The following is a 26,724-nucleotide window of genomic DNA, read 5'->3' as shown; positions in this document are numbered from 1 at the left end:
GACCCCACTGCATTTCCATGCCAACACATTGTAACGACGAAGCAGCCATTTGTAACTCAATTCCTGGGACTATTTCAGGATCAGTTAGGACTGCTAAAGTTTGGCAGCACAAAGTTGCAAATGGCATGAGAAGCATATTTAAAACTGGCTAGCAGGAAGAGAGCACACTCTCTCTTTCCACACGCCCAACAAGACACTCACGCTGCAAGCAGGAGTCGAACCTGCGCGGGGAAACCCCATTGGATTTCAAGTCCAACGCCTTAACCTCTCGGCCATCGCAGCTCGGCGGAGCGAGAGTAACATAGAGATCAATTCCTTGGACTTCCTCAAGCTCAATGATGAGTGCACAAGTGTCATTGCTTCTGAGTTGCAAATGGCTTGAGAAGAAAATTCAAATAAATGAATCTCCATAAGTCTACTCACTATTAACTTCAAGCTGGTACCAATTCCAAGTGATCAGGTATTCAAAAGCGTGTCATCAAAAGTGAATCAAAAAGAATCAAAAGTGAAAAGTGTCCGACGTGGTCCATTATTCTGTGTTGGCACCACGACACTGCAGTTTGATCTGGGAGCAAACATGCTCCAAAGAGGCAGCTTGATGTCTCAGTAGAGGTGTCAATACAGACGCCATCAAGGTATTGACTGAACGGTCAGTGGAGAGAATTGAATTGGATGCAACACAACTTGCTGTGCACACGCGAATTTACAAAAGAAAAAGCACAGCTTGAATCAACTAGGGATGACCTGTAAGAGTCATGTGCCAATACTATTTTCAGGTAGGGGGTGTGCTCAGCATGCGAGTGAATAAGGAAAGAGCGTTTGAGCATCTTTTGGGGGCTCGTCAATCTTTTCAAAAAGCTTCTGCTGCCCCGTGTGAGGGTCGAACTCACGACCTTCAGATTATGAGACTGACGCGCTACCTACTGCGCTAACGAGGCTAGGAAAGAAGAAGCGAGGCTGAGGAAGAACTAACAAAGCTGGAGAAAAAATGTATCCGCCCCCAATTCACTCCTTGGAGCATGGCGGCAAGTGCACCTGCAGCAACTAATTACTGCCAACAACAGCTAACAAACAACAAGGTTAGCACAAGAAGCCTGGAATTAACCAGAATCTGAGGCCAACGTAATTAAACTCTAATCCTACCCTAACCAATCACAGGATGTTCCAAGAGTAGACAAACAACGCACACAAACAAAAAAAAAACCAAAAATACCACCAAAATACAAGTACAAACGACACCTACCTCATGAAGGTATGAAGTGAAGCTTTCTCTGGAGTGCTTTTAGTAGATGCAAAGCAGTAATGTGTGCCAAGAAATTCAGAACTTGCATGTGGGAAAGAGAGAAATGCAAAATCTCAGTTGATCTAAGATGGATATTGCAGTTCGGTACAATGCACTGGAATACAAAGACAAAATGAATTGCCAATGTAGCTAAAGCCAATTTTGCAGCAAATGGTTCGCATGACTTAACTAGGAAGGCAGATGAATCAAACCTGTAGGTCACCAAGATTCTTTGAGTTTTTCCTATCATAAGTCCACAAACTGACGATGGTAAAAGAGGAATGGCAACAGTGAGTCAATATCACCACAATGTGTTCTTTTTACCACCTCCTTGCAGGCACAATGATTCAGAGTACTTTAAAATCAAGGGGACAAGTGCACGTCACCTGACTCAGCATCACTGCAAGACACAGCACGTGTCCTCGTTAGTATAGTGGATAGTATCTCCGCCTGTCACGCGGAAGACCGGGGTTCGATTCCCAGACGGGGAGACCCTCTTTTAGCGCAAGGCGGAGCAACCAGTGACCAGCCATGAAAGAATGTGGCACTTTTTCTTTTACCTGAAACAAGACATCGCTATGTTGCATGAAGATCTTTGGATGAAGCACCTGTGAGTGCAAGCTCTCCCCACTGGTGGCATAAGGTCTCATCACAAATCACATTAGAGAGGCAAGTTAATCCTCTACGCTGCAAGAGACCCCACTGCATTTCCATGCCAACACATTGTAACGACAAAGCAGCCATTTGTAACTCAATTCCTGGGACTATTTCAGGATCAGTTAGGACTGCTAAAGTTTGGCAGCACAAAGTTGCAAATGGCATGAGAAGCATATTTAAAACTGGCTAGCAGGAAGAGAGCACACTCTCTCTTTCCACACTCCCAACAAGACACTCACGCTGCAAGCAGGAGTCGAACCTGCGCGGGGAAACCCCATTGGATTTCAAGTCCAACGCCTTAACCTCTAGGCCATCGCAGTTCGGAGGAGCGAGAGTAACATAGAGATCAATTCCTTGGACTTCCTCAAGCTCAATGATGAGTGCACAAGTGTCATTGCTTCTGAGTTGCAAATGGCTTGAGTAGAAAATTCAAATAAATGAATCTCCATAAGTCTACTCACTATTAACTTCAAGCTGGTACCAATTCCAGGTGATCAGGTATTCAAAAGCGTGTCATCAAAAGTGAATCAAAAAGAATCAAAAGTGAAAAGTGTCCGACGTGGTCCATTATTCTGTGTTGGCACCACGACACTGCAATTTGATCTGGGAGCGAACATGCTCCAAAGAGGCAGCTTGATGTCTCAGTAGAGGTGTCAATACAGACGCCATCAAGGTATTGACTGAACGGTCAGTGGAGAGAATTGAATTGGATGCAACACAACTTGCTGTGTACACGCGAATTTACAAAAGAAAAAGCACAGCTTGAATCAACTAGGGATGACCTGTAAGAGTCATGTGCCAATACTATTTTCAGGTAGGGGGTGTGCTCAGCATGCGAGTGAATAAGGAAAGAGCGTTTGAGCATCTTTTGGGGGCTCGTCAATCTTTTCAAAAAGCTTTTGCTGCCCCGTGTGAGGGTCGAACTCACGACCTTCAGATTATGAGACTGACGCGCTACCTACTGCGCTAACGAGGCTAGGAAAGAAGAAGCGAGGCTGAGGAAGAACTAACAAAGCTGGAGAAAAAATGTATCCGCCCCCAATTCACTCCTTGGAGCATGGCGGCAAGTGCACCTGCAGCAACTAATTACTGCCAACAACAGCTAACAAACAACAAGCTTAGCACAAGAAGCCTGGAATTAACCAGAATCTGAGGCCAACGTAATTAAACTCTAATCCTACCCTAACCAATCACAGGATGTTCCAAGAGTAGACAAACAACGCACACAAACAAAAAAAAAAACAAAAATACCACCAAAATACAAGTACAAACGACACCTACCTCATGAAGGTATGAAGTGAAGCTTTCTCTGGAGTGCTTTTAGTAGATGCAAAGCAGTAATGTGTGCCAAGAAATTCAGAACTTGCATGTGGGAAAGAGAGAAATGCAAAATCTCAGTTGATCTAAGATGGATATTGCAGTTCGGTACAATGCACTGGAATACGAAGACAAAATGAATTGCCAATGTAGCTAAAGCCAATTTTGCAGCAAATGGTTTGCATGACTTAACTAGGAAGGCAGATGAATCAAACTTGTAGGTCACCAAGATTCTTTGAGTTTTTCCTATCATAAGTCCACAAACTGACGATGGTAAAAGAGGAGTGGCAACAGTGAGTCAATATCACCACAATGTGTTCTTTTTACCACCTCCTTGCAGGCACAATGATTCAGAGTACTTTAAAATCAAGGGGACAAGTGCACGTCACCTGACTCAGCATCACTGCGAGACACAGCACGTGTCCTCGTTAGTATAGTGGATAGTATCTCCGCCTGTCACGCGGAAGACCGGGGTTCGATTCCCCGACGGGGAGACCCTCTTTTAGCGCAAGGCGGAGCAACCAGTGACCGGCCATGAAAGAATGTGGCACTTTTTCTTTTACCTGAAACAAGACATCACTATGTTGCATGAAGATCTTTGGATGAAGCACCTGTGAGTGCAAGCTCTCCCCACTGGTGGCATAAGGTCTCATCACAAATCACATTAGAGAGGCAAGTTAATCCTCTACGCTGCAAGAGACCCCACTGCATTTCCATGCCAACACATTGTAACGACGAAGCAGCCATTTGTAACTCAATTCCTGGGACTATTTCAGGATCAGTTAGGACTGCTAAAGTTTGGCAGCACAAAGTTGCAAATGGCATGAGAAGCATGTTTAAAACTGGCTAGCAGGAAGAGAGCACACTCTCTCTTTCCACACGCCCAACAAGACACTCACGCTGCAAGCAGGAGTCGAACCTGCGCGGGGAAACCCCATTGGATTTCAAGTCCAACGCCTTAACCTCTCGGCCATCGCAGCTCGGCGGAGCGAGAGTAACATAGAGATCAATTCCTTGGACTTCCTCAAGCTCAATGATGAGTGCACAAGTGTCATTGCTTCTGAGTTGCAAATGGCTTGAGTAGAAAATTCAAATAAATGAATCTCCATAAGTCTACTCACTATTAACTTCAAGCTGGTACCAATTCCAAGTGATCAGGTATTCAAAAGCGTGTCATCAAAAGTGAATCAAAAAGAATCAAAAGTGAAAAGTGTCCGACGTGGTCCATTATTCTGTGTTGGCACCACGACACTGCAGTTTGATCTGGGAGCAAACATGCTCCAAAGAGGCAGCTTGATGTCTCAGTAGAGGTGTCAATACAGACGCCATCAAGGTATTGACTGAACGGTCAGTGGAGAGAATTGAATTGGATGCAACACAACTTGCTGTGCACACGCGAATTTACAAAAGAAAAAGCACAGCTTGAATCAACTAGGGATGACCTGGAAGAGTCATGTGCCAATACTATTTTCAGGTAGGGGGTGTGCTCAGCATGCGAGTGAATAAGGAAAGAGCGTTTGAGCATCTTTTGGGGGCTCGTCAATCTTTTCAAAAAGCTTCTGCTGCCCCGTGTGAGGGTCGAACTCACGACCTTCAGATTATGAGACTGACGCGCTACCTACTGCGCTAACGAGGCTAGGAAAGAAGAAGCGAGGCTGAGGAAGAACTAACAAAGCTGGAGAAAAAATGTATCCGCCCCCAATTCACTCCTTGGAGCATGGCGGCAAGTGCACCTGCAGCAACTAATTACTGCCAACAACAGCTAACAAACAACAAGGTTAGCACAAGAAGCCTGGAATTAACCAGAATCTGAGGTCAACGTAATTAAACTCTAATCCTACCCTAACCAATCACAGGATGTTCCAAGAGTAGACAAACAACGCACACAAACAAAAAAAAAAACAAAAATACCACCAAAATACAAGTACAAACGACACCTACCTCATGAAGGTATGAAGTGAAGCTTTCTCTGGAGTGCTTTTAGTAGATGCAAAGCAGTAATGTGTGCCAAGAAATTCAGAACTTGCATGTGGGAAAGAGAGAAATGCAAAATCTCAGTTGATCTAAGATGGATATTGCAGTTCGGTACAATGCACTGGAATACAAAGACAAAATGAATTGCCAATGTAGCTAAAGCCAATTTTGCAGCAAATGGTTCGCATGACTTAACTAGGAAGGCAGATGAATCAAACCTGTAGGTCACCAAGATTCTTTGAGTTTTTCCTATCATAAGTCCACAAACTGACGATGGTAAAAGAGGAATGGCAACAGTGAGTCAATATCACCACAATGTGTTCTTTTTACCACCTCCTTGCAGGCACAATGATTCAGAGTACTTTAAAATCAAGGGGACAAGTGCACGTCACCTGACTCAGCATCACTGCAAGACACAGCACGTGTCCTCGTTAGTATAGTGGATAGTATCTCCGCCTGTCACGCGGAAGACCGGGGTTCGATTCCCAGACGGGGAGACCCTCTTTTAGCGCAAGGCGGAGCAACCAGTGACCAGCCATGAAAGAATGTGGCACTTTTTCTTTTACCTGAAACAAGACATCGCTATGTTGCATGAAGATCTTTGGATGAAGCACCTGTGAGTGCAAGCTCTCCCCACTGGTGGCATAAGGTCTCATCACAAATCACATTAGAGAGGCAAGTTAATCCTCTACGCTGCAAGAGACCCCACTGCATTTCCATGCCAACACATTGTAACGACAAAGCAGCCATTTGTAACTCAATTCCTGGGACTATTTCAGGATCAGTTAGGACTGCTAAAGTTTGGCAGCACAAAGTTGCAAATGGCATGAGAAGCATATTTAAAACTGGCTAGCAGGAAGAGAGCACACTCTCTCTTTCCACACTCCCAACAAGACACTCACGCTGCAAGCAGGAGTCGAACCTGCGCGGGGAAACCCCATTGGATTTCAAGTCCAACGCCTTAACCTCTAGGCCATCGCAGTTCGGAGGAGCGAGAGTAACATAGAGATCAATTCCTTGGACTTCCTCAAGCTCAATGATGAGTGCACAAGTGTCATTGCTTCTGAGTTGCAAATGGCTTGAGTAGAAAATTCAAATAAATGAATCTCCATAAGTCTACTCACTATTAACTTCAAGCTGGTACCAATTCCAGGTGATCAGGTATTCAAAAGCGTGTCATCAAAAGTGAATCAAAAAGAATCAAAAGTGAAAAGTGTCCGACGTGGTCCATTATTCTGTGTTGGCACCACGACACTGCAATTTGATCTGGGAGCGAACATGCTCCAAAGAGGCAGCTTGATGTCTCAGTAGAGGTGTCAATACAGACGCCATCAAGGTATTGACTGAACGGTCAGTGGAGAGAATTGAATTGGATGCAACACAACTTGCTGTGTACACGCGAATTTACAAAAGAAAAAGCACAGCTTGAATCAACTAGGGATGACCTGTAAGAGTCATGTGCCAATACTATTTTCAGGTAGGGGGTGTGCTCAGCATGCGAGTGAATAAGGAAAGAGCGTTTGAGCATCTTTTGGGGGCTCGTCAATCTTTTCAAAAAGCTTTTGCTGCCCCGTGTGAGGGTCGAACTCACGACCTTCAGATTATGAGACTGACGCGCTACCTACTGCGCTAACGAGGCTAGGAAAGAAGAAGCGAGGCTGAGGAAGAACTAACAAAGCTGGAGAAAAAATGTATCCGCCCCCAATTCACTCCTTGGAGCATGGCGGCAAGTGCACCTGCAGCAACTAATTACTGCCAACAACAGCTAACAAACAACAAGCTTAGCACAAGAAGCCTGGAATTAACCAGAATCTGAGGCCAACGTAATTAAACTCTAATCCTACCCTAACCAATCACAGGATGTTCCAAGAGTAGACAAACAACGCACACAAACAAAAAAAAAAACAAAAATACCACCAAAATACAAGTACAAACGACACCTACCTCATGAAGGTATGAAGTGAAGCTTTCTCTGGAGTGCTTTTAGTAGATGCAAAGCAGTAATGTGTGCCAAGAAATTCAGAACTTGCATGTGGGAAAGAGAGAAATGCAAAATCTCAGTTGATCTAAGATGGATATTGCAGTTCGCTACAATGCACTGGAATACGAAGACAAAATGAATTGCCAATGTAGCTAAAGCCAATTTTGCAGCAAATGGTTCGCATGACTTAACTAGGAAGGCAGATGAATCAAACCTGTAGGTCACCAAGATTCTTTGAGTTTTTCCTATCATAAGTCCACAAACTGACGATGGTAAAAGAGGAGTGGCAACAGTGAGTCAATATCACCACAATGTGTTCTTTTTACCACCTCCTTGCAGGCACAATGATTCAGAGTACTTTAAAATCAAGGGGACAAGTGCACGTCACCTGACTCAGCATCACTGCGAGACACAGCACGTGTCCTCGTTAGTATAGTGGATAGTATCTCCGCCTGTCACGCGGAAGACCGGGGTTCGATTCCCCGACGGGGAGACCCTCTTTTAGCGCAAGGCGGAGCAACCAGTGACCGGCCATGAAAGAATGTGGCACTTTTTCTTTTACCTGAAACAAGACATCACTATGTTGCATGAAGATCTTTGGATGAAGCACCTGTGAGTGCAAGCTCTCCCCACTGGTGGCATAAGGTCTCATCACAAATCACATTAGAGAGGCAAGTTAATCCTCTAAGCTGCAAGAGACCCCACTGCATTTCCATGCCAACACATTGTAACGACGAAGCAGCCATTTGTAACTCAATTCCTGGGACTATTTCAGGATCAGTTAGGACTGCTAAAGTTTGGCAGCACAAAGTTGCAAATGGCATGAGAAGCATATTTAAAACTGGCTAGCAGGAAGAGAGCACACTCTCTCTTTCCACACTCCCAACAAGACACTCACGCTGCAAGCAGGAGTCGAACCTGCGCGGGGAAACCCCATTGGATTTCAAGTCCAACGCCTTAACCTCTAGGCCATCGCAGTTCGGAGGAGCGAGAGTAACATAGAGATCAATTCCTTGGACTTCCTCAAGCTCAATGATGAGTGCACAAGTGTCATTGCTTCTGAGTTGCAAATGGCTTGAGTAGAAAATTCAAATAAATGAATCTCCATAAGTCTACTCACTATTAACTTCAAGCTGGTACCAATTCCAGGTGATCAGGTATTCAAAAGCGTGTCATCAAAAGTGAATCAAAAAGAATCAAAAGTGAAAAGTGTCCGACGTGGTCCATTATTCTGTGTTGGCACCACGACACTGCAATTTGATCTGGGAGCGAACATGCTCCAAAGAGGCAGCTTGATGTCTCAGTAGAGGTGTCAATACAGACGCCATCAAGGTATTGACTGAACGGTCAGTGGAGAGAATTGAATTGGATGCAACACAACTTGCTGTGTACACGCGAATTTACAAAAGAAAAAGCACAGCTTGAATCAACTAGGGATGACCTGTAAGAGTCATGTGCCAATACTATTTTCAGGTAGGGGGTGTGCTCAGCATGCGAGTGAATAAGGAAAGAGCGTTTGAGCATCTTTTGGGGGCTCGTCAATCTTTTCAAAAAGCTTTTGCTGCCCCGTGTGAGGGTCGAACTCACGACCTTCAGATTATGAGACTGACGCGCTACCTACTGCGCTAACGAGGCTAGGAAAGAAGAAGCGAGGCTGAGGAAGAACTAACAAAGCTGGAGAAAAAATGTATCCGCCCCCAATTCACTCCTTGGAGCATGGCGGCAAGTGCACCTGCAGCAACTAATTACTGCCAACAACAGCTAACAAACAACAAGCTTAGCACAAGAAGCCTGGAATTAACCAGAATCTGAGGCCAACGTAATTAAACTCTAATCCTACCCTAACCAATCACAGGATGTTCCAAGAGTAGACAAACAACGCACACAAACAAAAAAAAAAACAAAAATACCACCAAAATACAAGTACAAACGACACCTACCTCATGAAGGTATGAAGTGAAGCTTTCTCTGGAGTGCTTTTAGTAGATGCAAAGCAGTAATGTGTGCCAAGAAATTCAGAACTTGCATGTGGGAAAGAGAGAAATGCAAAATCTCAGTTGATCTAAGATGGATATTGCAGTTCGGTACAATGCACTGGAATACGAAGACAAAATGAATTGCCAATGTAGCTAAAGCCAATTTTGCAGCAAATGGTTTGCATGACTTAACTAGGAAGGCAGATGAATCAAACTTGTAGGTCACCAAGATTCTTTGAGTTTTTCCTATCATAAGTCCACAAACTGACGATGGTAAAAGAGGAGTGGCAACAGTGAGTCAATATCACCACAATGTGTTCTTTTTACCACCTCCTTGCAGGCACAATGATTCAGAGTACTTTAAAATCAAGGGGACAAGTGCACGTCACCTGACTCAGCATCACTGCGAGACACAGCACGTGTCCTCGTTAGTATAGTGGATAGTATCTCCGCCTGTCACGCGGAAGACCGGGGTTCGATTCCCCGACGGGGAGACCCTCTTTTAGCGCAAGGCGGAGCAACCAGTGACCGGCCATGAAAGAATGTGGCACTTTTTCTTTTACCTGAAACAAGACATCACTATGTTGCATGAAGATCTTTGGATGAAGCACCTGTGAGTGCAAGCTCTCCCCACTGGTGGCATAAGGTCTCATCACAAATCACATTAGAGAGGCAAGTTAATCCTCTACGCTGCAAGAGACCCCACTGCATTTCCATGCCAACACATTGTAACGACGAAGCAGCCATTTGTAACTCAATTCCTGGGACTATTTCAGGATCAGTTAGGACTGCTAAAGTTTGGCAGCACAAAGTTGCAAATGGCATGAGAAGCATATTTAAAACTGGCTAGCAGGAAGAGAGCACACTCTCTCTTTCCACACGCCCAACAAGACACTCACGCTGCAAGCAGGAGTCGAACCTGCGCGGGGAAACCCCATTGGATTTCAAGTCCAACGCCTTAACCTCTCGGCCATCGCAGCTCGGCGGAGCGAGAGTAACATAGAGATCAATTCCTTGGACTTCCTCAAGCTCAATGATGAGTGCACAAGTGTCATTGCTTCTGAGTTGCAAATGGCTTGAGTAGAAAATTCAAATAAATGAATCTCCATAAGTCTACTCACTATTAACTTCAAGCTGGTACCAATTCCAAGTGATCAGGTATTCAAAAGCGTGTCATCAAAAGTGAATCAAAAAGAATCAAAAGTGAAAAGTGTCCGACGTGGTCCATTATTCTGTGTTGGCACCACGACACTGCAGTTTGATCTGGGAGCAAACATGCTCCAAAGAGGCAGCTTGATGTCTCAGTAGAGGTGTCAATACAGACGCCATCAAGGTATTGACTGAACGGTCAGTGGAGAGAATTGAATTGGATGCAACACAACTTGCTGTGCACACGCGAATTTACAAAAGAAAAAGCACAGCTTGAATCAACTAGGGATGACCTGGAAGAGTCATGTGCCAATACTATTTTCAGGTAGGGGGTGTGCTCAGCATGCGAGTGAATAAGGAAAGAGCGTTTGAGCATCTTTTGGGGGCTCGTCAATCTTTTCAAAAAGCTTCTGCTGCCCCGTGTGAGGGTCGAACTCACGACCTTCAGATTATGAGACTGACGCGCTACCTACTGCGCTAACGAGGCTAGGAAAGAAGAAGCGAGGCTGAGGAAGAACTAACAAAGCTGGAGAAAAAATGTATCCGCCCCCAATTCACTCCTTGGAGCATGGCGGCAAGTGCACCTGCAGCAACTAATTACTGCCAACAACAGCTAACAAACAACAAGGTTAGCACAAGAAGCCTGGAATTAACCAGAATCTGAGGTCAACGTAATTAAACTCTAATCCTACCCTAACCAATCACAGGATGTTCCAAGAGTAGACAAACAACGCACACAAACAAAAAAAAAAACAAAAATACCACCAAAATACAAGTACAAACGACACCTACCTCATGAAGGTATGAAGTGAAGCTTTCTCTGGAGTGCTTTTAGTAGATGCAAAGCAGTAATGTGTGCCAAGAAATTCAGAACTTGCATGTGGGAAAGAGAGAAATGCAAAATCTCAGTTGATCTAAGATGGATATTGCAGTTCGGTACAATGCACTGGAATACAAAGACAAAATGAATTGCCAATGTAGCTAAAGCCAATTTTGCAGCAAATGGTTCGCATGACTTAACTAGGAAGGCAGATGAATCAAACCTGTAGGTCACCAAGATTCTTTGAGTTTTTCCTATCATAAGTCCACAAACTGACGATGGTAAAAGAGGAATGGCAACAGTGAGTCAATATCACCACAATGTGTTCTTTTTACCACCTCCTTGCAGGCACAATGATTCAGAGTACTTTAAAATCAAGGGGACAAGTGCACGTCACCTGACTCAGCATCACTGCAAGACACAGCACGTGTCCTCGTTAGTATAGTGGATAGTATCTCCGCCTGTCACGCGGAAGACCGGGGTTCGATTCCCAGACGGGGAGACCCTCTTTTAGCGCAAGGCGGAGCAACCAGTGACCAGCCATGAAAGAATGTGGCACTTTTTCTTTTACCTGAAACAAGACATCGCTATGTTGCATGAAGATCTTTGGATGAAGCACCTGTGAGTGCAAGCTCTCCCCACTGGTGGCATAAGGTCTCATCACAAATCACATTAGAGAGGCAAGTTAATCCTCTACGCTGCAAGAGACCCCACTGCATTTCCATGCCAACACATTGTAACGACAAAGCAGCCATTTGTAACTCAATTCCTGGGACTATTTCAGGATCAGTTAGGACTGCTAAAGTTTGGCAGCACAAAGTTGCAAATGGCATGAGAAGCATATTTAAAACTGGCTAGCAGGAAGAGAGCACACTCTCTCTTTCCACACTCCCAACAAGACACTCACGCTGCAAGCAGGAGTCGAACCTGCGCGGGGAAACCCCATTGGATTTCAAGTCCAACGCCTTAACCTCTAGGCCATCGCAGTTCGGAGGAGCGAGAGTAACATAGAGATCAATTCCTTGGACTTCCTCAAGCTCAATGATGAGTGCACAAGTGTCATTGCTTCTGAGTTGCAAATGGCTTGAGTAGAAAATTCAAATAAATGAATCTCCATAAGTCTACTCACTATTAACTTCAAGCTGGTACCAATTCCAGGTGATCAGGTATTCAAAAGCGTGTCATCAAAAGTGAATCAAAAAGAATCAAAAGTGAAAAGTGTCCGACGTGGTCCATTATTCTGTGTTGGCACCACGACACTGCAATTTGATCTGGGAGCGAACATGCTCCAAAGAGGCAGCTTGATGTCTCAGTAGAGGTGTCAATACAGACGCCATCAAGGTATTGACTGAACGGTCAGTGGAGAGAATTGAATTGGATGCAACACAACTTGCTGTGTACACGCGAATTTACAAAAGAAAAAGCACAGCTTGAATCAACTAGGGATGACCTGTAAGAGTCATGTGCCAATACTATTTTCAGGTAGGGGGTGTGCTCAGCATGCGAGTGAATAAGGAAAGAGCGTTTGAGCATCTTTTGGGGGCTCGTCAATCTTTTCAAAAAGCTTTTGCTGCCCCGTGTGAGGGTCGAACTCACGACCTTCAGATTATGAGACTGACGCGCTACCTACTGCGCTAACGAGGCTAGGAAAGAAGAAGCGAGGCTGAGGAAGAACTAACAAAGCTGGAGAAAAAATGTATCCGCCCCCAATTCACTCCTTGGAGCATGGCGGCAAGTGCACCTGCAGCAACTAATTACTGCCAACAACAGCTAACAAACAACAAGGTTAGCACAAGAAGCCTGGAATTAACCAGAATCTGAGGCCAACGTAATTAAACTCTAATCCTACCCTAACCAATCACAGGATGTTCCAAGAGTAGACAAACAACGCACACAAACAAAAAAAAAAACAAAAATACCACCAAAATACAAGTACAAACGACACCTACCTCATGAAGGTATGAAGTGAAGCTTTCTCTGGAGTGCTTTTAGTAGATGCAAAGCAGTAATGTGTGCCAAGAAATTCAGAACTTGCATGTGGGAAAGAGAGAAATGCAAAATCTCAGTTGATCTAAGATGGATATTGCAGTTCGCTACAATGCACTGGAATACGAAGACAAAATGAATTGCCAATGTAGCTAAAGCCAATTTTGCAGCAAATGGTTCGCATGACTTAACTAGGAAGGCAGATGAATCAAACCTGTAGGTCACCAAGATTCTTTGAGTTTTTCCTATCATAAGTCCACAAACTGACGATGGTAAAAGAGGAGTGGCAACAGTGAGTCAATATCACCACAATGTGTTCTTTTTACCACCTCCTTGCAGGCACAATGATTCAGAGTACTTTAAAATCAAGGGGACAAGTGCACGTCACCTGACTCAGCATCACTGCGAGACACAGCACGTGTCCTCGTTAGTATAGTGGATAGTATCTCCGCCTGTCACGCGGAAGACCGGGGTTCGATTCCCCGACGGGGAGACCCTCTTTTAGCGCAAGGCGGAGCAACCAGTGACCGGCCATGAAAGAATGTGGCACTTTTTCTTTTACCTGAAACAAGACATCACTATGTTGCATGAAGATCTTTGGATGAAGCACCTGTGAGTGCAAGCTCTCCCCACTGGTGGCATAAGGTCTCATCACAAATCACATTAGAGAGGCAAGTTAATCCTCTAAGCTGCAAGAGACCCCACTGCATTTCCATGCCAACACATTGTAACGACGAAGCAGCCATTTGTAACTCAATTCCTGGGACTATTTCAGGATCAGTTAGGACTGCTAAAGTTTGGCAGCACAAAGTTGCAAATGGCATGAGAAGCATATTTAAAACTGGCTAGCAGGAAGAGAGCACACTCTCTCTTTCCACACTCCCAACAAGACACTCACGCTGCAAGCAGGAGTCGAACCTGCGCGGGGAAACCCCATTGGATTTCAAGTCCAACGCCTTAACCTCTAGGCCATCGCAGTTCGGAGGAGCGAGAGTAACATAGAGATCAATTCCTTGGACTTCCTCAAGCTCAATGATGAGTGCACAAGTGTCATTGCTTCTGAGTTGCAAATGGCTTGAGTAGAAAATTCAAATAAATGAATCTCCATAAGTCTACTCACTATTAACTTCAAGCTGGTACCAATTCCAGGTGATCAGGTATTCAAAAGCGTGTCATCAAAAGTGAATCAAAAAGAATCAAAAGTGAAAAGTGTCCGACGTGGTCCATTATTCTGTGTTGGCACCACGACACTGCAATTTGATCTGGGAGCGAACATGCTCCAAAGAGGCAGCTTGATGTCTCAGTAGAGGTGTCAATACAGACGCCATCAAGGTATTGACTGAACGGTCAGTGGAGAGAATTGAATTGGATGCAACACAACTTGCTGTGTACACGCGAATTTACAAAAGAAAAAGCACAGCTTGAATCAACTAGGGATGACCTGTAAGAGTCATGTGCCAATACTATTTTCAGGTAGGGGGTGTGCTCAGCATGCGAGTGAATAAGGAAAGAGCGTTTGAGCATCTTTTGGGGGCTCGTCAATCTTTTCAAAAAGCTTTTGCTGCCCCGTGTGAGGGTTGAACTCACGACCTTCAGATTATGAGACTGACGCGCTACCTACTGCGCTAACGAGGCTAGGAAAGAAGAAGCGAGGCTGAGGAAGAACTAACAAAGCTGGAGAAAAAATGTATCCGCCCCCAATTCACTCCTTGGAGCATGGCGGCAAGTGCACCTGCAGCAACTAATTACTGCCAACAACAGCTAACAAACAACAAGCTTAGCACAAGAAGCCTGGAATTAACCAGAATCTGAGGCCAACGTAATTAAACTCTAATCCTACCCTAACCAATCACAGGATGTTCCAAGAGTAGACAAACAACGCACACAAACAAAAAAAAAAACAAAAATACCACCAAAATACAAGTACAAACGACACCTACCTCATGAAGGTATGAAGTGAAGCTTTCTCTGGAGTGCTTTTAGTAGATGCAAAGCAGTAATGTGTGCCAAGAAATTCAGAACTTGCATGTGGGAAAGAGAGAAATGCAAAATCTCAGTTGATCTAAGATGGATATTGCAGTTCGCTACAATGCACTGGAATACGAAGACAAAATGAATTGCCAATGTAGCTAAAGCCAATTTTGCAGCAAATGGTTCGCATGACTTAACTAGGAAGGCAGATGAATCAAACCTGTAGGTCACCAAGATTCTTTGAGTTTTTCCTATCATAAGTCCACAAACTGACGATGGTAAAAGAGGAGTGGCAACAGTGAGTCAATATCACCACAATGTGTTCTTTTTACCACCTCCTTGCAGGCACAATGATTCAGAGTACTTTAAAATCAAGGGGACAAGTGCACGTCACCTGACTCAGCATCACTGCGAGACACAGCACGTGTCCTCGTTAGTATAGTGGATAGTATCTCCGCCTGTCACGCGGAAGACCGGGGTTCGATTCCCCGACGGGGAGACCCTCTTTTAGCGCAAGGCGGAGCAACCAGTGACCGGCCATGAAAGAATGTGGCACTTTTTCTTTTACCTGAAACAAGACATCACTATGTTGCATGAAGATCTTTGGATGAAGCACCTGTGAGTGCAAGCTCTCCCCACTGGTGGCATAAGGTCTCATCACAAATCACATTAGAGAGGCAAGTTAATCCTCTAAGCTGCAAGAGACCCCACTGCATTTCCATGCCAACACATTGTAACGACGAAGCAGCCATTTGTAACTCAATTCCTGGGACTATTTCAGGATCAGTTAGGACTGCTAAAGTTTGGCAGCACAAAGTTGCAAATGGCATGAGAAGCATATTTAAAACTGGCTAGCAGGAAGAGAGCACACTCTCTCTTTCCACACGCCCAACAAGACACTCACGCTGCAAGCAGGAGTCGAACCTGCGCGGGGAAACCCCATTGGATTTCAAGTCCAACGCCTTAACCTCTCGGCCATCGCAGCTCGGCGGAGCGAGAGTAACATAGAGATCAATTCCTTGGACTTCCTCAAGCTCAATGATGAGTGCACAAGTGTCATTGCTTCTGAGTTGCAAATGGCTTGAGAAGAAAATTCAAATAAATGAATCTCCATAAGTCTACTCACTATTAACTTCAAGCTGGTACCAATTCCAGGTGATCAGGTATTCAAAAGCGTGTCATCAAAAGTGAATCAAAAAGAATCAAAAGTGAAAAGTGTCCGACGTGGTCCATTATTCTGTGTTGGCACCACGACACTGCAGTTTGATCTGGGAGCGAACATGCTCCAAAGAGGCAGCTTGATGTCTCAGTAGAGGTGTCAATACAGACGCCATCAAGGTATTGACTGAACGGTCAGTGGAGAGAATTGAATTGGATGCAACACAACTTGCTGTGTACACGCGAATTTACAAAAGAAAAAGCACAGCTTGAATCAACTAGGGATGACCTGTAAGAGTCATGTGCCAATACTATTTTCAGGTAGGGGGTGTGCTTAGCATGCGAGTGAATAAGGAAAGAGCGTTTGAGCATCTTTTGGGGGCTCGTCAATCTTTTCAAAAAGCTTCTGCTGCCCCGTGTGAGGGTCGAACTCACGACCTTCAGATTATGAGACTGACGCGCTACCTACTGCGCTAACGAGGCTAGGAAAGAAGAAGCGAGGCTGAGGAAGAACTAACAAAGCTGGAGAAAAAATGTATCCGCCCCCAATTCACTCCTTGGAGCATGGCGGCAAGTGCACCTGCAGCAACTAATTACTGCCAACAACAGCTAACAAACAACAAGCTTAGCACAAGAAGCCTGGAATTAACCAGAATCTGAGGCCAACGTAATTAAACTCTAATCCTACCCTAACCAATCACAGGATGTTCCAAGAGTAGACAAACAACGCACACAAACAAAAAAAAACAAAAATACCACCAAAATACAAGTACAAACGACACCTACCTCATGAAGGTATGAAGTGAAGCTTTCTCTGGAGTGCTTTTAGTAGATGCAAAGCAGTAATGTGTGCCAAGAAATTCAGAACTTGCATGTGGGAAAGAGAGAAATGCAAAATCTCAGTTGATCTAAGATGGATATTGCAGTTCGGTACAATGCACTGGAATACGAAGACAAAATGAATTGCCAATGTAGCTAAAGCCAATTTTGCAGCAAATGGTTCGCATGACTTAACTAGGAAGGCAGATGAATCAAACCTGTAGGTCACCAAGATTCTTTGAGTTTTTCCTATCATAAGTCCACAAACTGACGATGGTAAAAGAGGAGTGGCAACAGTGAGTCAATATCACCACAATGTGTTCTTTTTACCACCTCCTTGCAGGCACAATGATTCAGAGTACTTTAAAATCAAGGGGACAAGTGCACGTCACCTGACTCAGCATCACTGCGAGACACAGCACGTGTCCTCGTTAGTATAGTGGATAGTATCTCCGCCTGTCACGCGGAAGACCGGGGTTCGATTCCCCGACGGGGAGACCCTCTTTTAGCGCAAGGCGGAGCAACCAGTGACCGGCCATGAAAGAATGTGGCACTTTTTCTTTTACCTGAAACAAGACATCGCTATGTTGCATGAAGATCTTTGGATGAAGCACCTGTGAGTGCGAGCTCTCCCCACTGGTGGCATAAGGTCTCATCACAAATCACATTAGAGAGGCAAGTTAATCCTCTACGCTGCAAGAGACCCCACTGCATTTCCATGCCAACACATTGTAACGACGAAGCAGCCATTTGTAACTCAATTCCTGGGACTATTTCAGGATCAGTTAGGACTGCTAAAGTTTGGCAGCACAAAGTTGCAAATGGCATGAGAAGCATATTTAAAACTGGCTAGCAGGAAGAGAGCACACTCTCTCTTTCCACACGCCCAACAAGACACTCACGCTGCAAGCAGGAGTCGAACCTGCGCGGGGAAACCCCATTGGATTTCAAGTCCAACGCCTTAACCTCTCGGCCATCGCAGCTCGGCGGAGCGAGAGTAACATAGAGATCAATTCCTTGGACTTCCTCAAGCTCAATGATGAGTGCACAAGTGTCATTGCTTCTGAGTTGCAAATGGCTTGAGAAGAAAATTCAAATAAATGAATCTCCATAAGTCTACTCACTATTAACTTCAAGCTGGTACCAATTCCAAGTGATCAGGTATTCAAAAGCGTGTCATCAAAAGTGAATCAAAAAGAATCAAAAGTGAAAAGTGTCCGACGTGGTCCATTATTCTGTGTTGGCACCACGACACTGCAGTTTGATCTGGGAGCAAACATGCTCCAAAGAGGCAGCTTGATGTCTCAGTAGAGGTGTCAATACAGACGCCATCAAGGTATTGACTGAACGGTCAGTGGAGAGAATTGAATTGGATGCAACACAACTTGCTGTGTACACGCGAATTTACAAAAGAAAAAGCACAGCTTGAATCAACTAGGGATGACCTGTAAGAGTCATGTGCCAATACTATTTTCAGGTAGGGGGTGTGCTCAGCATGCGAGTGAATAAGGAAAGAGCGTTTGAGCATCTTTTGGGGGCTCGTCAATCTTTTCAAAAAGCTTCTGCTGCCCCGTGTGAGGGTCGAACTCACGACCTTCAGATTATGAGACTGACGCGCTACCTACTGCGCTAACGAGGCTAGGAAAGAAGAAGCGAGGCTGAGGAAGAACTAACAAAGCTGGAGAAAAAATGTATCCGCCCCCAATTCACTCCTTGGAGCATGGCGGCAAGTGCACCTGCAGCAACTAATTACTGCCAACAACAGCTAACAAACAACAAGCTTAGCACAAGAAGCCTGGAATTAACCAGAATCTGAGGCCAACGTAATTAAACTCTAATCCTACCCTAACCAATCACAGGATGTTCCAAGAGTAGACAAACAACGCACACAAACAAAAAAAAAACAAAAATACCACCAAAATACAAGTACAAACGACACCTACCTCATGAAGGTATGAAGTGAAGCTTTCTCTGGAGTGCTTTTAGTAGATGCAAAGCAGTAATGTGTGCCAAGAAATTCAGAACTTGCATGTGGGAAAGAGAGAAATGCAAAATCTCAGTTGATCTAAGATGGATATTGCAGTTCGCTACAATGCACTGGAATACGAAGACAAAATGAATTGCCAATGTAGCTAAAGCCAATTTTGCAGCAAATGGTTCGCATGACTTAACTAGGAAGGCAGATGAATCAAACCTGTAGGTCACCAAGATTCTTTGAGTTTTTCCTATCATAAGTCCACAAACTGACGATGGTAAAAGAGGAGTGGCAACAGTGAGTCAATATCACCACAATGTGTTCTTTTTACCACCTCCTTGCAGGCACAATGATTCAGAGTACTTTAAAATCAAGGGGACAAGTGCACGTCACCTGACTCAGCATCACTGCAAGACACAGCACGTGTCCTCGTTAGTATAGTGGATAGTATCTCCGCCTGTCACGCGGAAGACCGGGGTTCGATTCCCCGACGGGGAGACCCTCTTTTAGCGCAAGGCGGAGCAACCAGTGACCGGCCATGAAAGAATGTGGCACTTTTTCTTTTACCTGAAACAAGACATCACTATGTTGCATGAAGATCTTTGGATGAAGCACCTGTGAGTGCAAGCTCTCCCCACTGGTGGCATAAGGTCTCATCAAAATCACATTAGAGAGGCAAGTTAATCCTCTAAGCTGCAAGAGACCCCACTGCATTTCCATGCCAACACATTGTAACGACGAAGCAGCCATTTGTAACTCAATTCCTGGGACTATTTCAGGATCAGTTAGGACTGCTAAAGTTTGGCAGCACAAAGTTGCAAATGGCATGAGAAGCATATTTAAAACTGGCTAGCAGGAAGAGAGCACACTCTCTCTTTCCACACGCCCAACAAGACACTCACGCTGCAAGCAGGAGTCGAACCTGCGCGGGGAAACCCCATTGGATTTCAAGTCCAACGCCTTAACCTCTCGGCCATCGCAGCTCGGCGGAGCGAGAGTAACATAGAGATCAATTCCTTGGACTTCCTCAAGCTCAATGATGAGTGCACAAGTGTCATTGCTTCTGAGTTGCAAATGGCTTGAGAAGAAAATTCAAATAAATGAATCTCCATAAGTCTACTCACTATTAACTTCAAGCTGGTACCAATTCCAGGTGATCAGGTATTCAAAAGCGTGTCATCAAAAGTGAATCAAAAAGAATCAAAAGTGAAAAGTGTCCGACGTGGTCCATTATTCTGTGTTGGCACCACGACACTGCAGTTTGATCTGGGAGCGAACATGCTCCAAAGAGGCAGCTTGATGTCTCAGTAGAGGTGTCAATACAGACGCCATCAAGGTATTGACTGAACGGTCAGTGGAGAGAATTGAATTGGATGCAACACAACTTGCTGTGTACACGCGAATTTACAAAAGAAAAAGCACAGCTTGAATCAACTAGGGATGACCTGTAAGAGTCATGTGCCAATACTATTTTCAGGTAGGGGGTGTGCTTAGCATGCGAGTGAATAAGGAAAGAGCGTTTGAGCATCTTTTGGGGGCTCGTCAATCTTTTCAAAAAGCTTCTGCTGCCCCGTGTGAGGGTCGAACTCACGACCTTCAGATTATGAGACTGACGCGCTACCTACTGCGCTAACGAGGCTAGGAAAGAAGAAGCGAGGCTGAGGAAGAACTAACAAAGCTGGAGAAAAAATGTATCCGCCCCCAATTCACTCCTTGGAGCATGGCGGCAAGTGCACCTGCAGCAACTAATTACTGCCAACAACAGCTAACAAACAACAAGCTTAGCACAAGAAGCCTGGAATTAACCAGAATCTGAGGCCAACGTAATTAAACTCTAATCCTACCCTAACCAATCACAGGATGTTCCAAGAGTAGACAAACAACGCACACAAACAAAAAAAAAACAAAAATACCACCAAAATACAAGTACAAACGACAGCTACCTCATGAAGGTATGAAGTGAAGCTTTCTCTGGAGTGCTTTTAGTAGATGCAAAGCAGTAATGTGTGCCAAGAAATTCAGAACTTGCATGTGGGAAAGAGAGAAATGCAAAATCTCAGTTGATCTAAGATGGATATTGCAGTTCGGTACAATGCACTGGAATACGAAGACAAAATGAATTGCCAATGTAGCTAAAGCCAATTTTGCAGCAAATGGTTTGCATGACTTAACTAGGAAGGCAGATGAATCAAACCTGTAGGTCACCAAGATTCTTTGAGTTTTTCCTATCATAAGTCCACAAACTGACGATGGTAAAAGAGGAGTGGCAACAGTGAGTCAATATCACCACAATGTGTTCTTTTTACCACCTCCTTGCAGGCACAATGATTCAGAGTACTTTAAAATCAAGGGGACAAGTGCACGTCACCTGACTCAGCATCACTGCGAGACACAGCACGTGTCCTCGTTAGTATAGTGGATAGTATCTCCGCCTGTCACGCGGAAGACCGGGGTTCGATTCCCCGACGGGGAGACCCTCTTTTAGCGCAAGGCGGAGCAACCAGTGACCGGCCATGAAAGAATGTGGCACTTTTTCTTTTACCTGAAACAAGACATCACTATGTTGCATGAAGATCTTTGGATGAAGCACCTGTGAGTGCAAGCTCTCCCCACTGGTGGCATAAGGTCTCATCAAAATCACATTAGAGAGGCAAGTTAATCCTCTAAGCTGCAAGAGACCCCACTGCATTTCCATGCCAACACATTGTAACGACGAAGCAGCCATTTGTAACTCAATTCCTGGGACTATTTCAGGATCAGTTAGGACTGCTAAAGTTTGGCAGCACAAAGTTGCAAATGGCATGAGAAGCATATTTAAAACTGGCTAGCAGGAAGAGAGCACACTCTCTCTTTCCACACGCCCAACAAGACACTCACGCTGCAAGCAGGAGTCGAACCTGCGCGGGGAAACCCCATTGGATTTCAAGTCCAACGCCTTAACCTCTCGGCCATCGCAGCTCGGCGGAGCGAGAGTAACATAGAGATCAATTCCTTGGACTTCCTCAAGCTCAATGATGAGTGCACAAGTGTCATTGCTTCTGAGTTGCAAATGGCTTGAGAAGAAAATTCAAATAAATGAATCTCCATAAGTCTACTCACTATTAACTTCAAGCTGGTACCAATTCCAGGTGATCAGGTATTCAAAAGCGTGTCATCAAAAGTGAATCAAAAAGAATCAAAAGTGAAAAGTGTCCGACGTGGTCCATTATTCTGTGTTGGCACCACGACACTGCAGTTTGATCTGGGAGCGAACATGCTCCAAAGAGGCAGCTTGATGTCTCAGTAGAGGTGTCAATACAGACGCCATCAAGGTATTGACTGAACGGTCAGTGGAGAGAATTGAATTGGATGCAACACAACTTGCTGTGTACACGCGAATTTACAAAAGAAAAAGCACAGCTTGAATCAACTAGGGATGACCTGTAAGAGTCATGTGCCAATACTATTTTCAGGTAGGGGGTGTGCTTAGCATGCGAGTGAATAAGGAAAGAGCGTTTGAGCATCTTTTGGGGGCTCGTCAATCTTTTCAAAAAGCTTCTGCTGCCCCGTGTGAGGGTCGAACTCACGACCTTCAGATTATGAGACTGACGCGCTACCTACTGCGCTAACGAGGCTAGGAAAGAAGAAGCGAGGCTGAGGAAGAACTAACAAAGCTGGAGAAAAAATGTATCCGCCCCCAATTCACTCCTTGGAGCATGGCGGCAAGTGCACCTGCAGCAACTAATTACTGCCAACAACAGCTAACAAACAACAAGCTTAGCACAAGAAGCCTGGAATTAACCAGAATCTGAGGCCAACGTAATTAAACTCTAATCCTACCCTAAACAATCACAGGATGTTCCAAGAGTAGACAAACAACGCACACAAACAAAAAAAAACAAAAATACCACCAAAATACAAGTACAAACGACAGCTACCTCATGAAGGTATGAAGTGAAGCTTTCTCTGGAGTGCTTTTAGTAGATGCAAAGCAGTAATGTGTGCCAAGAAATTCAGAACTTGCATGTGGGAAAGAGAGAAATGCAAAATCTCAGTTGATCTAAGATGGATATTGCAGTTCGCTACAATGCACTGGAATACGAAGACAAAATGAATTGCCAATGTAGCTAAAGCCAATTTTGCAGCAAATGGTTCGCATGACTTAACTAGGAAGGCAGATGAATCAAACCTGTAGGTCACCAAGATTCTTTGAGTTTTTCCTATCATAAGTCCACAAACTGACGATGGTAAAAGAGGAGTGGCAACAGTGAGTCAATATCACCACAATGTGTTCTTTTTACCACCTCCTTGCAGGCACAATGATTCAGAGTACTTTAAAATCAAGGGGACAAGTGCACGTCACCTGACTCAGCATCACTGCGAGACACAGCACGTGTCCTCGTTAGTATAGTGGATAGTATCTCCGCCTGTCACGCGGAAGACCGGGGTTCGATTCCCCGACGGGGAGACCCTCTTTTAGCGCAAGGCGGAGCAACCAGTGACCGGCCATGAAAGAATGTGGCACTTTTTCTTTTACCTGAAACAAGACATCGCTATGTTGCATGAAGATCTTTGGATGAAGCACCTGTGAGTGCGAGCTCTCCCCACTGGTGGCATAAGGTCTCATCACAAATCACATTAGAGAGGCAAGTTAATCCTCTACGCTGCAAGAGACCCCACTGCATTTCCATGCCAACACATTGTAACGACGAAGCAGCCATTTGTAACTCAATTCCTGGGACTATTTCAGGATCAGTTAGGACTGCTAAAGTTTGGCAGCACAAAGTTGCAAATGGCATGAGAAGCATATTTAAAACTGGCTAGCAGGAAGAGAGCACACTCTCTCTTTCCACACGCCCAACAAGACACTCACGCTGCAAGCAGGAGTCGAACCTGCGCGGGGAAACCCCATTGGATTTCAAGTCCAACGCCTTAACCTCTCGGCCATCGCAGCTCGGCGGAGCGAGAGTAACATAGAGATCAATTCCTTGGACTTCCTCAAGCTCAATGATGAGTGCACAAGTGTCATTGCTTCTGAGTTGCAAATGGCTTGAGAAGAAAATTCAAATAAATGAATCTCCATAAGTCTACTCACTATTAACTTCAAGCTGGTACCAATTCCAAGTGATCAGGTATTCAAAAGCGTGTCATCAAAAGTGAATCAAAAAGAATCAAAAGTGAAAAGTGTCCGACGTGGTCCATTATTCTGTGTTGGCACCACGACACTGCAGTTTGATCTGGGAGCAAACATGCTCCAAAGAGGCAGCTTGATGTCTCAGTAGAGGTGTCAATACAGACGCCATCAAGGTATTGACTGAACGGTCAGTGGAGAGAATTGAATTGGATGCAACACAACTTGCTGTGTACACGCGAATTTACAAAAGAAAAAGCACAGCTTGAATCAACTAGGGATGACCTGTAAGAGTCATGTGCCAATACTATTTTCAGGTAGGGGGTGTGCTCAGCATGCGAGTGAATAAGGAAAGAGCGTTTGAGCATCTTTTGGGGGCTCGTCAATCTTTTCAAAAAGCTTCTGCTGCCCCGTGTGAGGGTCGAACTCACGACCTTCAGATTATGAGACTGACGCGCTACCTACTGCGCTAACAAGGCTAGGAAAGAAGAAGCGAGGCTGAGGAAGAACTAACAAAGCTGGAGAAAAAATGTATCCGCCCCCAATTCACTCCTTGGAGCATGGCGGCAAGTGCACCTGCAGCAACTAATTACTGCCAACAACAGCTAACAAACAACAAGGTTAGCACAAGAAGCCTGGAATTAACCAGAATCTGAGGCCAACGTAATTAAACTCTAATCCTACCCTAACCAATCACAGGATGTTCCAAGAGTAGACAAACAACGCACACAAACAAAAAAAAAACAAAAATACCACCAAAATACAAGTACAAACGACACCTACCTCATGAAGGTATGAAGTGAAGCTTTCTCTGGAGTGCTTTTAGTAGATGCAAAGCAGTAATGTGTGCCAAGAAATTCAGAACTTGCATGTGGGAAAGAGAGAAATGCAAAATCTCAGTTGATCTAAGATGGATATTGCAGTTCGGTACAATGCACTGGAATACAAAGACAAAATGAATTGCCAATGTAGCTAAAGCCAATTTTGCAGCAAATGGTTTGCATGACTTAACTAGGAAGGCAGATGAATCAAACCTGTAGGTCACCAAGATTCTTTGAGTTTTTCCTATCATAAGTCCACAAACTGACGATGGTAAAAGAGGAGTGGCAACAGTGAGTCAATATCACCACAATGTGTTCTTTTTACCACCTCCTTGCAGGCACAATGATTCAGAGTACTTTAAAATCAAGGGGACAAGTGCACGTCACCTGACTCAGCATCACTGCGAGACACAGCACGTGTCCTCGTTAGTATAGTGGATAGTATCTCCGCCTGTCACGCGGAAGACCGGGGTTCGATTCCCCGACGGGGAGACCCTCTTTTAGCGCAAGGCGGAGCAACCAGTGACCGGCCATGAAAGAATGTGGCACTTTTTCTTTTACCTGAAACAAGACATCGCTATGTTGCATGAAGATCTTTGGATGAAGCACCTGTGAGTGCGAGCTCTCCCCACTGGTGGCATAAGGTCTCATCACAAATCACATTAGAGAGGCAAGTTAATCCTCTACGCTGCAAGAGACCCCACTGCATTTCCATGCCAACACATTGTAACGACGAAGCAGCCATTTGTAACTCAATTCCTGGGACTATTTCAGGATCAGTTAGGACTGCTAAAGTTTGGCAGCACAAAGTTGCAAATGGCATGAGAAGCATATTTAAAACTGGCTAGCAGGAAGAGAGCACACTCTCTCTTTCCACACGCCCAACAAGACACTCACGCTGCAAGCAGGAGTCGAACCTGCGCGGGGAAACCCCATTGGATTTCAAGTCCAACGCCTTAACCTCTCGGCCATCGCAGCTCGGCGGAGCGAGAGTAACATAGAGATCAATTCCTTGGACTTCCTCAAGCTCAATGATGAGTGCACAAGTGTCATTGCTTCTGAGTTGCAAATGGCTTGAGAAGAAAATTCAAATAAATGAATCTCCATAAGTCTACTCACTATTAACTTCAAGCTGGTACCAATTCCAGGTGATCAGGTATTCAAAAGCGTGTCATCAAAAGTGAATCAAAAAGAATCAAAAGTGAAAAGTGTCCGACGTGGTCCATTATTCTGTGTTGGCACCACGACACTGCAGTTTGATCTGGGAGCGAACATGCTCCAAAGAGGCAGCTTGATGTCTCAGTAGAGGTGTCAATACAGACGCCATCAAGGTATTGACTGAACGGTCAGTGGAGAGAATTGAATTGGATGCAACACAACTTGCTGTGTACACGCGAATTTACAAAAGAAAAAGCACAGCTTGAATCAACTAGGGATGACCTGTAAGAGTCATGTGCCAATACTATTTTCAGGTAGGGGGTGTGCTTAGCATGCGAGTGAATAAGGAAAGAGCGTTTGAGCATCTTTTGGGGGCTCGTCAATCTTTTCAAAAAGCTTCTGCTGCCCCGTGTGAGGGTCGAACTCACGACCTTCAGATTATGAGACTGACGCGCTACCTACTGCGCTAACGAGGCTAGGAAAGAAGAAGCGAGGCTGAGGAAGAACTAACAAAGCTGGAGAAAAAATGTATCCGCCCCCAATTCACTCCTTGGAGCATGGCGGCAAGTG

At 44.8% G+C, this 26,724-nt stretch overlaps 38 non-coding genes across 38 annotated transcripts; 10 read left to right on the top strand and 28 right to left on the bottom strand.

Annotated features, from left to right (window-relative positions):
* Nucleotides 1-200: 200 nt before the first annotated feature.
* trnas-uga (transfer RNA serine (anticodon UGA)) lies at nt 201-282 on the bottom strand. Its single transcript has one exon. It is a non-coding gene; the product is annotated as a tRNA-Ser (tRNA).
* Nucleotides 283-865: 583 nt separating this feature from the next.
* On the bottom strand, nt 866-938 carry trnam-cau (transfer RNA methionine (anticodon CAU)). Its single transcript has one exon. It is a non-coding gene; the product is annotated as a tRNA-Met (tRNA).
* A 1,239-nt stretch (nt 939-2,177) lies between these two features.
* Nucleotides 2,178-2,259, bottom strand: trnas-uga (transfer RNA serine (anticodon UGA)). The gene has a single exon. It is a non-coding gene; the product is annotated as a tRNA-Ser (tRNA).
* A 583-nt stretch (nt 2,260-2,842) lies between these two features.
* Nucleotides 2,843-2,915, bottom strand: trnam-cau (transfer RNA methionine (anticodon CAU)). Its single transcript has one exon. It is a non-coding gene; the product is annotated as a tRNA-Met (tRNA).
* A 763-nt stretch (nt 2,916-3,678) lies between these two features.
* Nucleotides 3,679-3,750, top strand: trnad-guc (transfer RNA aspartic acid (anticodon GUC)). The gene has a single exon. It is a non-coding gene; the product is annotated as a tRNA-Asp (tRNA).
* Nucleotides 3,751-4,154: 404 nt separating this feature from the next.
* On the bottom strand, nt 4,155-4,236 carry trnas-uga (transfer RNA serine (anticodon UGA)). Its single transcript has one exon. It is a non-coding gene; the product is annotated as a tRNA-Ser (tRNA).
* A 583-nt stretch (nt 4,237-4,819) lies between these two features.
* On the bottom strand, nt 4,820-4,892 carry trnam-cau (transfer RNA methionine (anticodon CAU)). The gene has a single exon. It is a non-coding gene; the product is annotated as a tRNA-Met (tRNA).
* Nucleotides 4,893-6,131: 1,239 nt separating this feature from the next.
* On the bottom strand, nt 6,132-6,213 carry trnas-uga (transfer RNA serine (anticodon UGA)). The gene has a single exon. It is a non-coding gene; the product is annotated as a tRNA-Ser (tRNA).
* Nucleotides 6,214-6,796: 583 nt separating this feature from the next.
* trnam-cau (transfer RNA methionine (anticodon CAU)) lies at nt 6,797-6,869 on the bottom strand. The gene has a single exon. It is a non-coding gene; the product is annotated as a tRNA-Met (tRNA).
* Nucleotides 6,870-7,632: 763 nt separating this feature from the next.
* Nucleotides 7,633-7,704, top strand: trnad-guc (transfer RNA aspartic acid (anticodon GUC)). The gene has a single exon. It is a non-coding gene; the product is annotated as a tRNA-Asp (tRNA).
* Nucleotides 7,705-8,108: 404 nt separating this feature from the next.
* On the bottom strand, nt 8,109-8,190 carry trnas-uga (transfer RNA serine (anticodon UGA)). The gene has a single exon. It is a non-coding gene; the product is annotated as a tRNA-Ser (tRNA).
* Nucleotides 8,191-8,773: 583 nt separating this feature from the next.
* On the bottom strand, nt 8,774-8,846 carry trnam-cau (transfer RNA methionine (anticodon CAU)). Its single transcript has one exon. It is a non-coding gene; the product is annotated as a tRNA-Met (tRNA).
* A 763-nt stretch (nt 8,847-9,609) lies between these two features.
* On the top strand, nt 9,610-9,681 carry trnad-guc (transfer RNA aspartic acid (anticodon GUC)). The gene has a single exon. It is a non-coding gene; the product is annotated as a tRNA-Asp (tRNA).
* A 404-nt stretch (nt 9,682-10,085) lies between these two features.
* trnas-uga (transfer RNA serine (anticodon UGA)) lies at nt 10,086-10,167 on the bottom strand. Its single transcript has one exon. It is a non-coding gene; the product is annotated as a tRNA-Ser (tRNA).
* Nucleotides 10,168-10,750: 583 nt separating this feature from the next.
* On the bottom strand, nt 10,751-10,823 carry trnam-cau (transfer RNA methionine (anticodon CAU)). The gene has a single exon. It is a non-coding gene; the product is annotated as a tRNA-Met (tRNA).
* Nucleotides 10,824-12,062: 1,239 nt separating this feature from the next.
* On the bottom strand, nt 12,063-12,144 carry trnas-uga (transfer RNA serine (anticodon UGA)). The gene has a single exon. It is a non-coding gene; the product is annotated as a tRNA-Ser (tRNA).
* A 583-nt stretch (nt 12,145-12,727) lies between these two features.
* trnam-cau (transfer RNA methionine (anticodon CAU)) lies at nt 12,728-12,800 on the bottom strand. The gene has a single exon. It is a non-coding gene; the product is annotated as a tRNA-Met (tRNA).
* Nucleotides 12,801-13,563: 763 nt separating this feature from the next.
* trnad-guc (transfer RNA aspartic acid (anticodon GUC)) lies at nt 13,564-13,635 on the top strand. The gene has a single exon. It is a non-coding gene; the product is annotated as a tRNA-Asp (tRNA).
* A 404-nt stretch (nt 13,636-14,039) lies between these two features.
* trnas-uga (transfer RNA serine (anticodon UGA)) lies at nt 14,040-14,121 on the bottom strand. Its single transcript has one exon. It is a non-coding gene; the product is annotated as a tRNA-Ser (tRNA).
* A 583-nt stretch (nt 14,122-14,704) lies between these two features.
* On the bottom strand, nt 14,705-14,777 carry trnam-cau (transfer RNA methionine (anticodon CAU)). The gene has a single exon. It is a non-coding gene; the product is annotated as a tRNA-Met (tRNA).
* A 763-nt stretch (nt 14,778-15,540) lies between these two features.
* trnad-guc (transfer RNA aspartic acid (anticodon GUC)) lies at nt 15,541-15,612 on the top strand. Its single transcript has one exon. It is a non-coding gene; the product is annotated as a tRNA-Asp (tRNA).
* A 404-nt stretch (nt 15,613-16,016) lies between these two features.
* trnas-uga (transfer RNA serine (anticodon UGA)) lies at nt 16,017-16,098 on the bottom strand. The gene has a single exon. It is a non-coding gene; the product is annotated as a tRNA-Ser (tRNA).
* Nucleotides 16,099-16,681: 583 nt separating this feature from the next.
* On the bottom strand, nt 16,682-16,754 carry trnam-cau (transfer RNA methionine (anticodon CAU)). The gene has a single exon. It is a non-coding gene; the product is annotated as a tRNA-Met (tRNA).
* A 761-nt stretch (nt 16,755-17,515) lies between these two features.
* Nucleotides 17,516-17,587, top strand: trnad-guc (transfer RNA aspartic acid (anticodon GUC)). The gene has a single exon. It is a non-coding gene; the product is annotated as a tRNA-Asp (tRNA).
* A 404-nt stretch (nt 17,588-17,991) lies between these two features.
* trnas-uga (transfer RNA serine (anticodon UGA)) lies at nt 17,992-18,073 on the bottom strand. The gene has a single exon. It is a non-coding gene; the product is annotated as a tRNA-Ser (tRNA).
* A 583-nt stretch (nt 18,074-18,656) lies between these two features.
* Nucleotides 18,657-18,729, bottom strand: trnam-cau (transfer RNA methionine (anticodon CAU)). The gene has a single exon. It is a non-coding gene; the product is annotated as a tRNA-Met (tRNA).
* Nucleotides 18,730-19,491: 762 nt separating this feature from the next.
* Nucleotides 19,492-19,563, top strand: trnad-guc (transfer RNA aspartic acid (anticodon GUC)). The gene has a single exon. It is a non-coding gene; the product is annotated as a tRNA-Asp (tRNA).
* A 403-nt stretch (nt 19,564-19,966) lies between these two features.
* Nucleotides 19,967-20,048, bottom strand: trnas-uga (transfer RNA serine (anticodon UGA)). The gene has a single exon. It is a non-coding gene; the product is annotated as a tRNA-Ser (tRNA).
* Nucleotides 20,049-20,631: 583 nt separating this feature from the next.
* trnam-cau (transfer RNA methionine (anticodon CAU)) lies at nt 20,632-20,704 on the bottom strand. Its single transcript has one exon. It is a non-coding gene; the product is annotated as a tRNA-Met (tRNA).
* Nucleotides 20,705-21,466: 762 nt separating this feature from the next.
* Nucleotides 21,467-21,538, top strand: trnad-guc (transfer RNA aspartic acid (anticodon GUC)). Its single transcript has one exon. It is a non-coding gene; the product is annotated as a tRNA-Asp (tRNA).
* Nucleotides 21,539-21,941: 403 nt separating this feature from the next.
* On the bottom strand, nt 21,942-22,023 carry trnas-uga (transfer RNA serine (anticodon UGA)). The gene has a single exon. It is a non-coding gene; the product is annotated as a tRNA-Ser (tRNA).
* A 583-nt stretch (nt 22,024-22,606) lies between these two features.
* trnam-cau (transfer RNA methionine (anticodon CAU)) lies at nt 22,607-22,679 on the bottom strand. Its single transcript has one exon. It is a non-coding gene; the product is annotated as a tRNA-Met (tRNA).
* A 761-nt stretch (nt 22,680-23,440) lies between these two features.
* Nucleotides 23,441-23,512, top strand: trnad-guc (transfer RNA aspartic acid (anticodon GUC)). Its single transcript has one exon. It is a non-coding gene; the product is annotated as a tRNA-Asp (tRNA).
* A 404-nt stretch (nt 23,513-23,916) lies between these two features.
* Nucleotides 23,917-23,998, bottom strand: trnas-uga (transfer RNA serine (anticodon UGA)). Its single transcript has one exon. It is a non-coding gene; the product is annotated as a tRNA-Ser (tRNA).
* A 583-nt stretch (nt 23,999-24,581) lies between these two features.
* Nucleotides 24,582-24,654, bottom strand: trnam-cau (transfer RNA methionine (anticodon CAU)). Its single transcript has one exon. It is a non-coding gene; the product is annotated as a tRNA-Met (tRNA).
* A 762-nt stretch (nt 24,655-25,416) lies between these two features.
* Nucleotides 25,417-25,488, top strand: trnad-guc (transfer RNA aspartic acid (anticodon GUC)). Its single transcript has one exon. It is a non-coding gene; the product is annotated as a tRNA-Asp (tRNA).
* Nucleotides 25,489-25,892: 404 nt separating this feature from the next.
* Nucleotides 25,893-25,974, bottom strand: trnas-uga (transfer RNA serine (anticodon UGA)). The gene has a single exon. It is a non-coding gene; the product is annotated as a tRNA-Ser (tRNA).
* A 583-nt stretch (nt 25,975-26,557) lies between these two features.
* On the bottom strand, nt 26,558-26,630 carry trnam-cau (transfer RNA methionine (anticodon CAU)). Its single transcript has one exon. It is a non-coding gene; the product is annotated as a tRNA-Met (tRNA).
* Nucleotides 26,631-26,724: the final 94 nt, after the last annotated feature.

The sequence above is a fragment of the Brachyhypopomus gauderio genome, unplaced genomic scaffold, assembly GCF_052324685.1.
Source record: "Brachyhypopomus gauderio isolate BG-103 unplaced genomic scaffold, BGAUD_0.2 sc174, whole genome shotgun sequence".
Taxonomy (NCBI): Eukaryota; Metazoa; Chordata; class Actinopteri; order Gymnotiformes; family Hypopomidae; genus Brachyhypopomus; species Brachyhypopomus gauderio.
This window is presented reverse-complemented; position numbering and strand designations above follow the sequence as displayed.